The 10,250-nt window shown below is 38.0% G+C and overlaps 1 pseudogene; it reads left to right on the top strand.

Moving 5' to 3' along the window:
- Positions 1-8,535: 8,535 nt before the first annotated feature.
- Positions 8,536-9,171, top strand: LOC119522071 (annotated as a pseudogene).
- The last annotated feature ends 1,079 nt before the right edge of the window (positions 9,172-10,250 follow it).

Genomic DNA, 10,250 nt, shown 5'->3' on the forward strand with positions numbered 1-10,250 from the left:
GATTAAAAAAATTATGTATAAATTAAGATCATTTCAGTCTTATTTTCCCCCCTTTCCATTCCTCACCAATCTCTCTCCTTCCTTTTTCTTACTTCCCATGAAAACTGAGATCTTTCTACTGCTGCCTGAGGAAAGTATACTCCAAGGTACTCCAATATTGCTTAATCTCTCATTCATCCCTCAGGGGAATGACTGAGAAAATGAAAGCCCATGAAGTTTGAGAATTATCAAACTCATATAATAAGAAAGGGCTACAGGTCTTAGCCCTTTCATTATAACTAATGTGCTACTCTACATTCCCAAAGGAGAGGTTGGTTCTAATAAACTCTCCAGGAATATAAAGAAATAAATTTAAATTTTGTAAAGAATGAATAGATTCTAGGGAGGCATGCCCCATAGCCCTTATGAAGTTTCTTAATGGAAATGAGGAGCTGAGGAAAGCAAAAGAGAGTTTAAATATCACACTCCAGACTAAATTCTCTGTCAGTTTATTAGGGTCGGTTTCAAATGGCCACATCTGGCTCTGATTTATGGTTGTTTTTTAAATGCACAAAATTCTTAACGGACAAATGACAAGCTTTAAATGCGAAGTGTTTACTGAAGAGTATTCAATTGTGTTATGCTTTTAAGACAACCCTAATACTTCCAGGCCATCTAGAAAAATGAAAAAACAAACAAACAAAAAAAAACAAAAAAAACAAAAACAGTTGAACATAATGAGGTAGGATTTTTTTTCTTTCACTCTCAAGTCATTTCACAAAGCAAGAATAAGAATTGAACTGCTTTCTTCAGAGGCTCTAGTCTCTCACTTTCCTCTTTCTTGTTGATTAATCTCCCTGACCAGACAGCTTTATCTCTCTTCAAGAACTTTTGACGTCAAGAGGCACAAAAAGATTCTTGGGTCCATCTTTAAATTTCTTTTCATCATTCCTGGGCCTTTGGTGGATTTTTATACCATCATTTATAATGAGAGCATCAGCCAAACTTAAAATGCTATAATAACCACAGTCACTGGTATTAGGCAGTGGTGCTGAGCTGAAAGAGGCAAAAAATTTATTTGGCTCAGCTGACCTGGGATCATGGACAAATTTTAAGAAACTACTTTTCAGCCCAGGAAAAGGCAAAACCACAAGTTCAATAATTTCTATTGCTCAGAAAGTTTTTTTTTTTTAAATCAAGTAACAGGATAGTGTTTGATTGTAATAAGGCAACAACTTTTTCTCTGGAAATAAAAATCATTTTTATAACTGCAATGTCACCTTCCATCTAATAGGGCATTGTCTACTAAAAAAAAATTCAGTAACTTCCATTTCACTTCCCGCTTAAGAATCTTAGAAGCTGAATGTAATATTAAATATACAGCCGCTCAATTCTCATATTTTATTGATACAGCATCTGAGATACAGAGGAGTAAAATACTTCTCCTAGTCATACCACTGTTGAAGAATCTCACCAAAGAATGCAAATGGCCATTCCATTCTATTTTGATCATACTATGAACTATATTATGATTCATGTTTTTGCTTTATATATAGTTCCTCATGGAAAAAGAATTAAGACAAAACAAAGAACATAAAATTCAACTCTTTTTTCCTCCCTCAGTGGATAAGAGTCGTATTTCTTCTGGGTGAAGTTCTTAAGGGATGATGACAAACAGAAGAAGTCATAAAATGTGATCCACTATTCATATATATGAGATCAAAAAACAACTCTGGCCATGCAGCTGACCCTACTAAATGAGTACATTCATCTTATTGGCCAATAGGAGTCAGTAAGTTAAGGACCAAGTCTTCTTCTCAGCATAAGGACTGTGGGAACCCCAAGCCCAGGGCATTTCCCAAGGGCCTTGAAGATTGCACATAGCAGCTTGCATGACCTAGGTCAGTTAAGGTTTGACCTATTCTCCTTGTAAAATCAGGTGCTACATGTAATCTATACCTGAAACTACCTGCTCCCTGAGACTCCCTGAGATAATGTTACTTACAAAATAATCTATAATCCTCCCCTCCTCCCTGTTGATTGCAATCAATCCCTCCCTATGTTGCAAGACCTCCCTCTCCCGCCTTATGCTCTCATACCCATTGCAATGTTGAGCCCTTATAACCAGTTTTTTCAGCCCCCCACAAAGTGCAGAGTCTCTTCACATTGAGCTCTGAACCCACCGCCATTCAGAGCAGCTCCTGAATCCATTCAGAGAAGCTCCTAAATTCAGGGCAACGTGACCGAGTTCCATTTTTCCCTTGTAAGTAAGCTCTGAATAAAAAGTTAATGCCTCTGAACATGTCCGGTACTTTCTTTAGTCCTTTGGTTACAAAAGTCCTCTTGGGCCGTGACAAGGACTAACTTAGAAAGCACAAAAGCAGAAGGATTCAAGAACTAAAAAGGACCCTCAAGTTTGCATTATTATAATGCCATGGACCAAATTGGATCTGAAATTTTCTTCATGCCATAACTATTTAAAATAAGACTAAAAACAGTTGCCTTAGAGGGTAGACAATTCAGTAAGAACTTGGGACTTCAAGGCAAAAACAAAGAAGCAAAACAACAATGACAAATTCTGAGAGAAACCTCTTGCAATATGAAATACTTACCTTTAAATTATCAAGCAACGGAATACAAGGGATTACTAGTGGCTCCTTAGTGTGAATATTTCAGTATAAAATATTGCACCTGAGTCAAGTTGTGCATAATCCTAAGGAAGCGGGACTAACATACAGAATGTGCTAGTCATTCCCTGTTTGTGCACACATCCTGCTTCATTTTCTGCTCTTCTCTATACTGACCTGTGCCTTGGAAGTTTGCCCATGCACACTGAATCTTCCAGCTTCCCTTGTTGGCTTCTATTTTAGTTCAGCCAATGAGGAGCACTAACTGGAGATCAGTGGGGAGAAGAAAGGTCAATGTAAATCTTCAGCACTCCTTTCCTGCTCCAGAGCCATATCTTGGGCAGCTGTTGAATTCTCCGACAAGTACGTCTTCCATTGGGCAGGCACACCCTCAAGGTGCTAGCTCTTAAAAAATTCAGTAACATTCTTTCCATCCTTTGCCCTTCAGCCCAGATGTAATAAAAGCTTCATGCAGTTGTACTCTCTGAATCCCAACCATCTTTTTGTCTTTTGCCTTAACATGCACACATCTTTTTAAGAGACCTTCATTAAAGTCTGGTCAGTTGAAATATTTGGGGTAAATTCCGTTTCCTACCAGGCCCCTGAGTGATACACAATAAACAGGTACAGAACAAAACAGTGTTTGATAGGTCATCAAAAAAGAATCTAGTTGGATTTTTCTCCAAATACATTTAGAGGAAAGAATATTTCGATATATTAGGAAATTATAGTTTATAAGAGTAGGTGTTCCTATGTGTGTGCATGTGTGTGTAAGTATGTACACTTGCATGTGTGGTAGAGAAGGGGAAATGTGTTCTTTAGTGAAAATCTTTTATAAAATGCTGGTGCCACAAATTTTAGGCAAATAAATTTGCTCTTAATCATTCCATTTTTACTATGCTAACATGTTCTGTTATTTGTCAGGAAGAGTATGCATATGTAGTACTTACCGAGCATATTTCATCTCTAATCCTGTTTTTCACAGAGCATATCCCAAGACCAGTGTTCTCTTAAACAAACTAGGGGGAGTACTAGATGAGTTGCCTAGGGATAGGAGTCTGGATGTGATGGCCTCTCCTACCTTCCTTGTGTCCACAGAGTCATGGGACTTGCATCTAAAACTTTTCACAAGAGTTCCATCTTAATTACATCTCTTCAAAAATTCACTAAGGTGCCTACTCAGTGAGAGACATACAGTTATTTTTAGGACTAAAAAGCCTACTAATTAGAGTCCTGCCCATGATATTATTGTCTTCCACTCAGTTTATGCCAAATATTGCAGTTTGAGGTAGGCAACCAAATAATATAAAGAGCTTTGACTGGGGAAGGCTGACTGGCCTCCCACAAAGGAATAGGAAGTAAAAAGATCTTGAGGGAGTCACTAGAATTCAGGATTATATTTTTGAATTTTGGATTATAATACTTATTAGTTACTGAAGTCAGATGTTATTGGTTTGTGGAGTTCTGGTTCACAGCCCTAACATCATAAGAAATGTGGTAAATTTAGGAATGAAACTCAAAAAATGAATTTACTGATTAACATTTGGAAATATTACTTTCAGGTAGACTTCAGTTACTTGTATATATTATATTAACCAGCACATTTTCCCTCAAGGGGCATATCTACTTGGGAATCCAAAATACTATTGTATAGTTACTTTATGACAAGGAATTGGAGCATAGGAAGTTACTTGAAATACCTTAACGGCTAGTATATTCATCACCAAGGCACAGATATATCTACCTCTTGGGCTGCACACATACATTCCTTGGTCACAGAACAGAGATAAAGGCTTTCATCCAATATTTGACTCTTAACTCTTTTATTTTATGCATCCATGAATAATAATTCAATTTTATATTAAAATACTGTTTGGGGGATAAATGTCCTTCTTTTGTTTCTCCTATCACATCAACTATTGCTATTGCTGAAAGATCAAGGAGGAAAAGAGCAATGCCTATTTTGTTTATAAGTGTATTCAATGTTTTGACATGGTATATGGCTTGTAGTAGATATTCAATGAATATTTGATAAACAGTAGCTTTTTTAACATATTAATTTATTTAATCAGTTAATGAACAAGACTTTGAAGTCATTTTACCTCCTCAAAATAAAAATACTTCTTCTCTGACCCAATATGTTAATTTTATAGTTGAACGCTAATAGTTAATTATTTAATTTCCCCATCTTCACATTATTGGCCCTCAGTTTTAACAACTAGAATGTACAGTTCAGAATTCTCATGGTGGCTTAAGCTTCCAATATTTTCTGTCAAGTAAAGAGGCTCTAAAACAGCCACAGAATATTTTGAACCAATTCATTTCTAGTCTTTCATGTAGTAGACAAATTGAGAAACAGATGGCATCCAGAATAGTTCTTTACACATAGTAGTAAGTCTACAAATATTTGCAGAAAATAAAGAAATCACAATATTGAGTGAGGAGGATAAACTCCATGGGGAGAAGATTCCATTAGGCTTTAAATTAATTGAGTTGCAAGGATCAAGTTGATATATACTTAACAATCGGTTTAGCACAGGAGGTGTTACTTGGTAAAGGTCATTGTAAATAAATCACAGACAGTGAAGGGAGAAAGTAAAACAGAAACACATGTCTCCTGACTTCCAAATCAGGGATATGCCCCTGAAATAACACACCTCTAAAGTTTCTGAAGTGATTTGCATTATTGAAACTAAGTAGTGATGACCATTTTAAATGAGTAGATTGTTGCCATGGAATTGAATTCAACATAGGGATGCCTACAAGGTATCATCTTGAAGAGAACTTTTATCACTTTAATTTCAACATTAGTTTTAATACATTTTATTGAATTTTTGCCAAAATTTTAGAAATAAGCGTTTCACCAAGTGTAGGCAAGTGATGTTTTACATTTGGAACAAAACACAAAGATAAACTGGTCCCTCTTCCTCATTTTAACAGAGGTTAAAACTGGAGCCCAGGAGTTGACTCCTCTCCAGTAAAGTGGCTTGTTTGTAATGGAGTCCCCCAAAGCTGGTTTGGTACTATCTCTTCTCTGCATAAATCAAACTTGATTTTCATGAAGAGTATATGACATATTCTCATAAAACTTATGCAAGGCCATCGAGCCCTTTAACTGGATGAAATGCCATAGAATATTTACAAAACTTCTGACAAGTCTACTGGCATTTAAGTTAATTGGGACAAAATATTCATCAATTCACCTTAACCTTGGGAAGGTTTCTCTGAAAGGAACTCAAATAATTAAAATCTTCTTTATTGAGAAAGTGATAAAGTGGGAAAAAAGGACACTAAGAGGCTCTCAATAGGCGATGGACTAATTCAGTTAAAGTACAAAGAATTGAAACAAAGTAAAGGACTACATCGAGAAATGGTGGAACCAAAGTTATATACTGTAGATCAGTTAGCAAAACTATCACCTGGAGTAATGTGCAAAATAGAAAGTGTGTTAATAAACTCAAGGATCTGGCTGAGGAGATTTCTAGAAAGAGAAAATAAAATTCAATCGGCTTCCTGTAAATATGAGAAAAAAGAGATGAACTAAAGGAAGAGCTATTCAATTTTAGAACAGAATGTAGACAAAATAGAGTGCTCAGGATGGTCTTTCCAGCCAAGAAAAGGTTCAAAAGTAATCAATGGCCTCAAGGCAAACAAAACCTGAATAGTAAAAGGTGGTCACAGAGTAAAGATGTAGTCAAGGATGTCGCTGTAAAATCCTTTTCTAAGATCTCAGAAAGATTTCCAAGCATGCTTCACAAGACCGCTTTTGCTTGGCAAGAGAACTTCTAAGAATCTTTTAAAATTTTGTCCCACATGAGACTCACAGGTGGTTCAATGTAGACAAGGTCCTCTCTTAGAAAGAAATGTGGGTGTGGGTTTTGTCTAATGGAATTGAATTCCCAGTAAGAATCACAAGCAAACTCCCCCAAAAACTGTGTGTGTGTTTAAAGAGAATTATGTATTTGAAGCACCATTAGCCTGGACTAAAAGGGACAGAGACAGTTCAGAAAGAGAAGAATCCTTGGTATTCTCAACCTTCTTCAGAAAGGAAGGACACTAAGAAAGCTACTTAGATGCAAACATGGATCGTTTATTTTGGCAAAGACAGGATGACAGTAAAGGTTGAACTAAGACACCAGAGGGTCAGTAGGTGCCCCAGGGTATGGGACAGGGCCCTAACCAGTGACCTGGCAGCTTGTGCCCAGTTAAATGTTGGAATTCCTGCAGACAAGTCCTCTATTTAAATAGAATTGTACATTAAGGCTATCCTATGCCCATCTCAATATTGTATGCTGGACATGAGGAGGGCAGATAACATCTCGCTTTATTTCACAGGACTTCTGATTGAAAGGAATCATACTGAAGGAACTGAGCCTGATGAATGAATCCCTTCTGTAACAGGATCTAATTAAGATGACATGGTCCTGGATTGCCATGCCATTTCCATAAGGGAATGAGACTTTGGTGGAACCAAAAGTGGGTAAATATATTTTTTTCGTGTAAGAAGAATGTAAATAATATGTATCAGAGTGCTGACTGGTGGATTACAGATAGCTGAGAATCCTTTATACTCCTTTCATTGAGAGATTGACTCACCCCCTTCCCTTTCCAAAGCCTGTCTATGTACTTAGCCTATGTTTCTTTTGTCCAATGTAATATGGTAATGCTAAACCCGGCCTGGGCCTAGACTTTAAGAGGATGGGTACTTCCGTTTTGGTCTACTGCAAATCTGTGGTGCCATGTAAGAAATCTGACTACCCTGAGGCTACTAGGCTAGCTACATAGACAAGCTTTGGAAAGGGGAGGGGGTGAGAGAGCAGGGTAGGAACCAGCCAACAGCCATTTGTTCCAACTCCAAACCATTAGAATCACCCTGGCTAATGCACTAGAAATAATAGAGCAGAAAGAATCGCCAAAACCCCCTGTCTGAATTCCTAAGCCATATAATTGTGAGATACAATAATGATAAATCACTGTTTTCAGCCACCAAGTTTTGGTGTAGAGCTTGTCATGTAGTAATGGATAACTACAGCACATATATGTGAATTCAAAATGTGCAAATGATGTGGCTTGCAAAGAGTACACAGTGTTCTTTGAAAGTGGGAAATATTTAACAAAATATAATTTTCTACTTCACCCAATCATTGTCAAACTCATTTATTGGAGTGCAATGAACATGATTCATGAGAGAAGATGTCTTACCAAGGATTTGATAAAATATAATTAACTCTAAAAATAACTTTTAAAAGGAGAGCCACCTCAAATAGCTTACTTCATCAAGTAGAAGATAAGGTCAGCAATAAAGAAGGACTAAATAATAATAATTTGGGTTATATTCAATTATATAACTTGGATTCACAGATCACAACACCTTTGACACATTTATTTTTTCAAACACTCTATAGAAGAGGAGAAGGGGCCCCATGCTGAGTTTCTTATTACAGTTCACACACTGTAGGTGGCTCTCAATCTTTCTTTGCTTGTTAGTTTTATTGAATCACCTTCATCTGCTCATGATTTATCTGTCTGCTTGTTTGTCTCTAAAGAGAAAAATGTTTCTGGCCCATATCAATCAACATTGCAAGTGTATTTCAACTCACATTCATAATTATATCAACTCCCATTTGTATGTGCACACATCTGTGTACTTTTAGCCATAATTAAACCTGGGTGTATGAATTTATAGTGGAAAAGTCACAAAATGATTGTGTTGTGATCCTGATTTAAAAAAAAAAAATTGGGTATGGAGGTGTTTCTCAGGTGGTCTCAGCCCTGGAACTGGGTGGGGCCACGTGAACATTCTGCTGTTTCTAAGCACCCATCTGGTGGAAGGCAGCTGACGAAGAGCTGAACCAATCTAGGGAAGCCGTCCCAGCTGGTTAATTTCTACGCAGGTGTTCACGGCCCCCAGACTTAGTTCTCAAACGCCATGAGTTCCGGTCGCCCTCCACCCAACATGAAGGGCATGACCTCCCTGAAGTTAGACAACCTGACCTACCGTACCATGCCTGACACCTTGCGATGCATCTTCCTGAAGTACGGAGAGGTTGGCGATGTGTACATCCCGAGGGACCATTTCACTAAACTGTCCCATGGCTTCGCCTTCGTCCGCTTCCACGACAGGCGCCACGCCGAGGACACGATGGAGGCCTTAGATGGGGTCGTGCTGGATGGTCGAGAAATACGGGTGCAGATGGTGTGCTGCCGTTGCCCCCCAGGTTCCGAAAGAGGCCGCAGAGAAATGCCAACCCAGTGGCATGCAGGAGACCACTCCAAAAGCCAGATCCTCTGCCGTTCCAGATCCTGATCCGTTAGCAGATGTCGCTTGAGCCACTCCAAGTCTCCGTCTCGCTCTTCCAGTAGAGCTCCGTCAACCTCTAGACCTGGACCTACTGGAAGATCCAATTCCAGGTCCCCCTCGGTGTTCAGGTCCAGGTCCAGAAGCCTTCCGCGAGAATACACGGGGGAATCCGAGTCCGAAACGCAAGCCAGAATTCTCTTCCAGCTTCCTGCAGAGGCAGGAGAGGGGTCCATTCTGGATGAGGATTCATTGGCAACAATATAACTGGGGGGGGAGAAGAGGGGAGAGGTAGGGAGGGAGGGAGGGAAGACCACATCCTACATCAGAAGAGCCCTTGGAACAAGTCATTAGTGATTGAAAAGGTTCCTTTGAAACATACAAATTTTTCCTTGCTTTAGGCTTTGCCTCAGTGGGTAAACTTCATTTCAGTTGGCATTTTATGACTGTTATTCAAACTTACTGTAGCGAGGTAAAGGACTTCAGTTTTTATTATTGGTTTGGCTATTTGAGGTAAATTTTCATTGTTCTTCGGAGAGTGCTGACTTGTTTCCTTTGAAGGTAAACAGATTGGTAATCTAATTTGGGCCTCCCGACTTTTACGAAAAAGTGCAGCCGTTTCTTGTTGATAATACCAAGCTGTCCAATGATTGAATATTGCTTTCATTCTTTAAAACTAAAAACCTACAAAAGTTGTAAATTTATTTGTTGTGTCATTTACCTTCAAATCTAAGTGGTAATCTGAACCCACATTTGAATAAAAACATTTCTGGTCTAAAGACTTGATTTTTTGAAAGGATTATTTATGAAAGGGAATTCTACTCTTTTAGGTAGTTTTGTACACTAGGTACAGTGGTATATCGCTTGAGTAATGCTGATTAGCTGTTAAGGTGGTAGTGTGCTGTGGAGAGTGCGTGACTATTTCCTGTCTTTTCTTGATTATGCCTGTGTAAAGATGATGCACTGCACAGAAACAAATGGCTGTCCAGTTTATTAAAATGTCTGACAACTGCACTTCTAGTCACCCAGGCCTTGCATATACATAATGGAGCATACAGTGAGCACACCTAAAATGGATGATAAATACATATTTACTTTTCCTCACACCCCCTAAATGGTAAATCTGATCATATTCATTTATGAAGTTAAATATAAAAATGCTAAGGAAGCAAAAGATTTGTAACTTTTTAACTATTGATAACATAGCATATCTTTTTGCATATGCATATTCTGTACTATAACCACTTTTTGAAATTTAATAAAAACACTTTTCTTGGTGTTAGCTTTAAAAATTAAAACATTGGTGTGATTATATTCTCACTCATAAAATTGTGAAACAAAAAAAC

The sequence above is a fragment of the Choloepus didactylus genome, chromosome X (assembly GCF_015220235.1).
Source record: "Choloepus didactylus isolate mChoDid1 chromosome X, mChoDid1.pri, whole genome shotgun sequence".
NCBI classification, from domain to species: domain Eukaryota; kingdom Metazoa; phylum Chordata; class Mammalia; order Pilosa; family Megalonychidae; genus Choloepus; species Choloepus didactylus.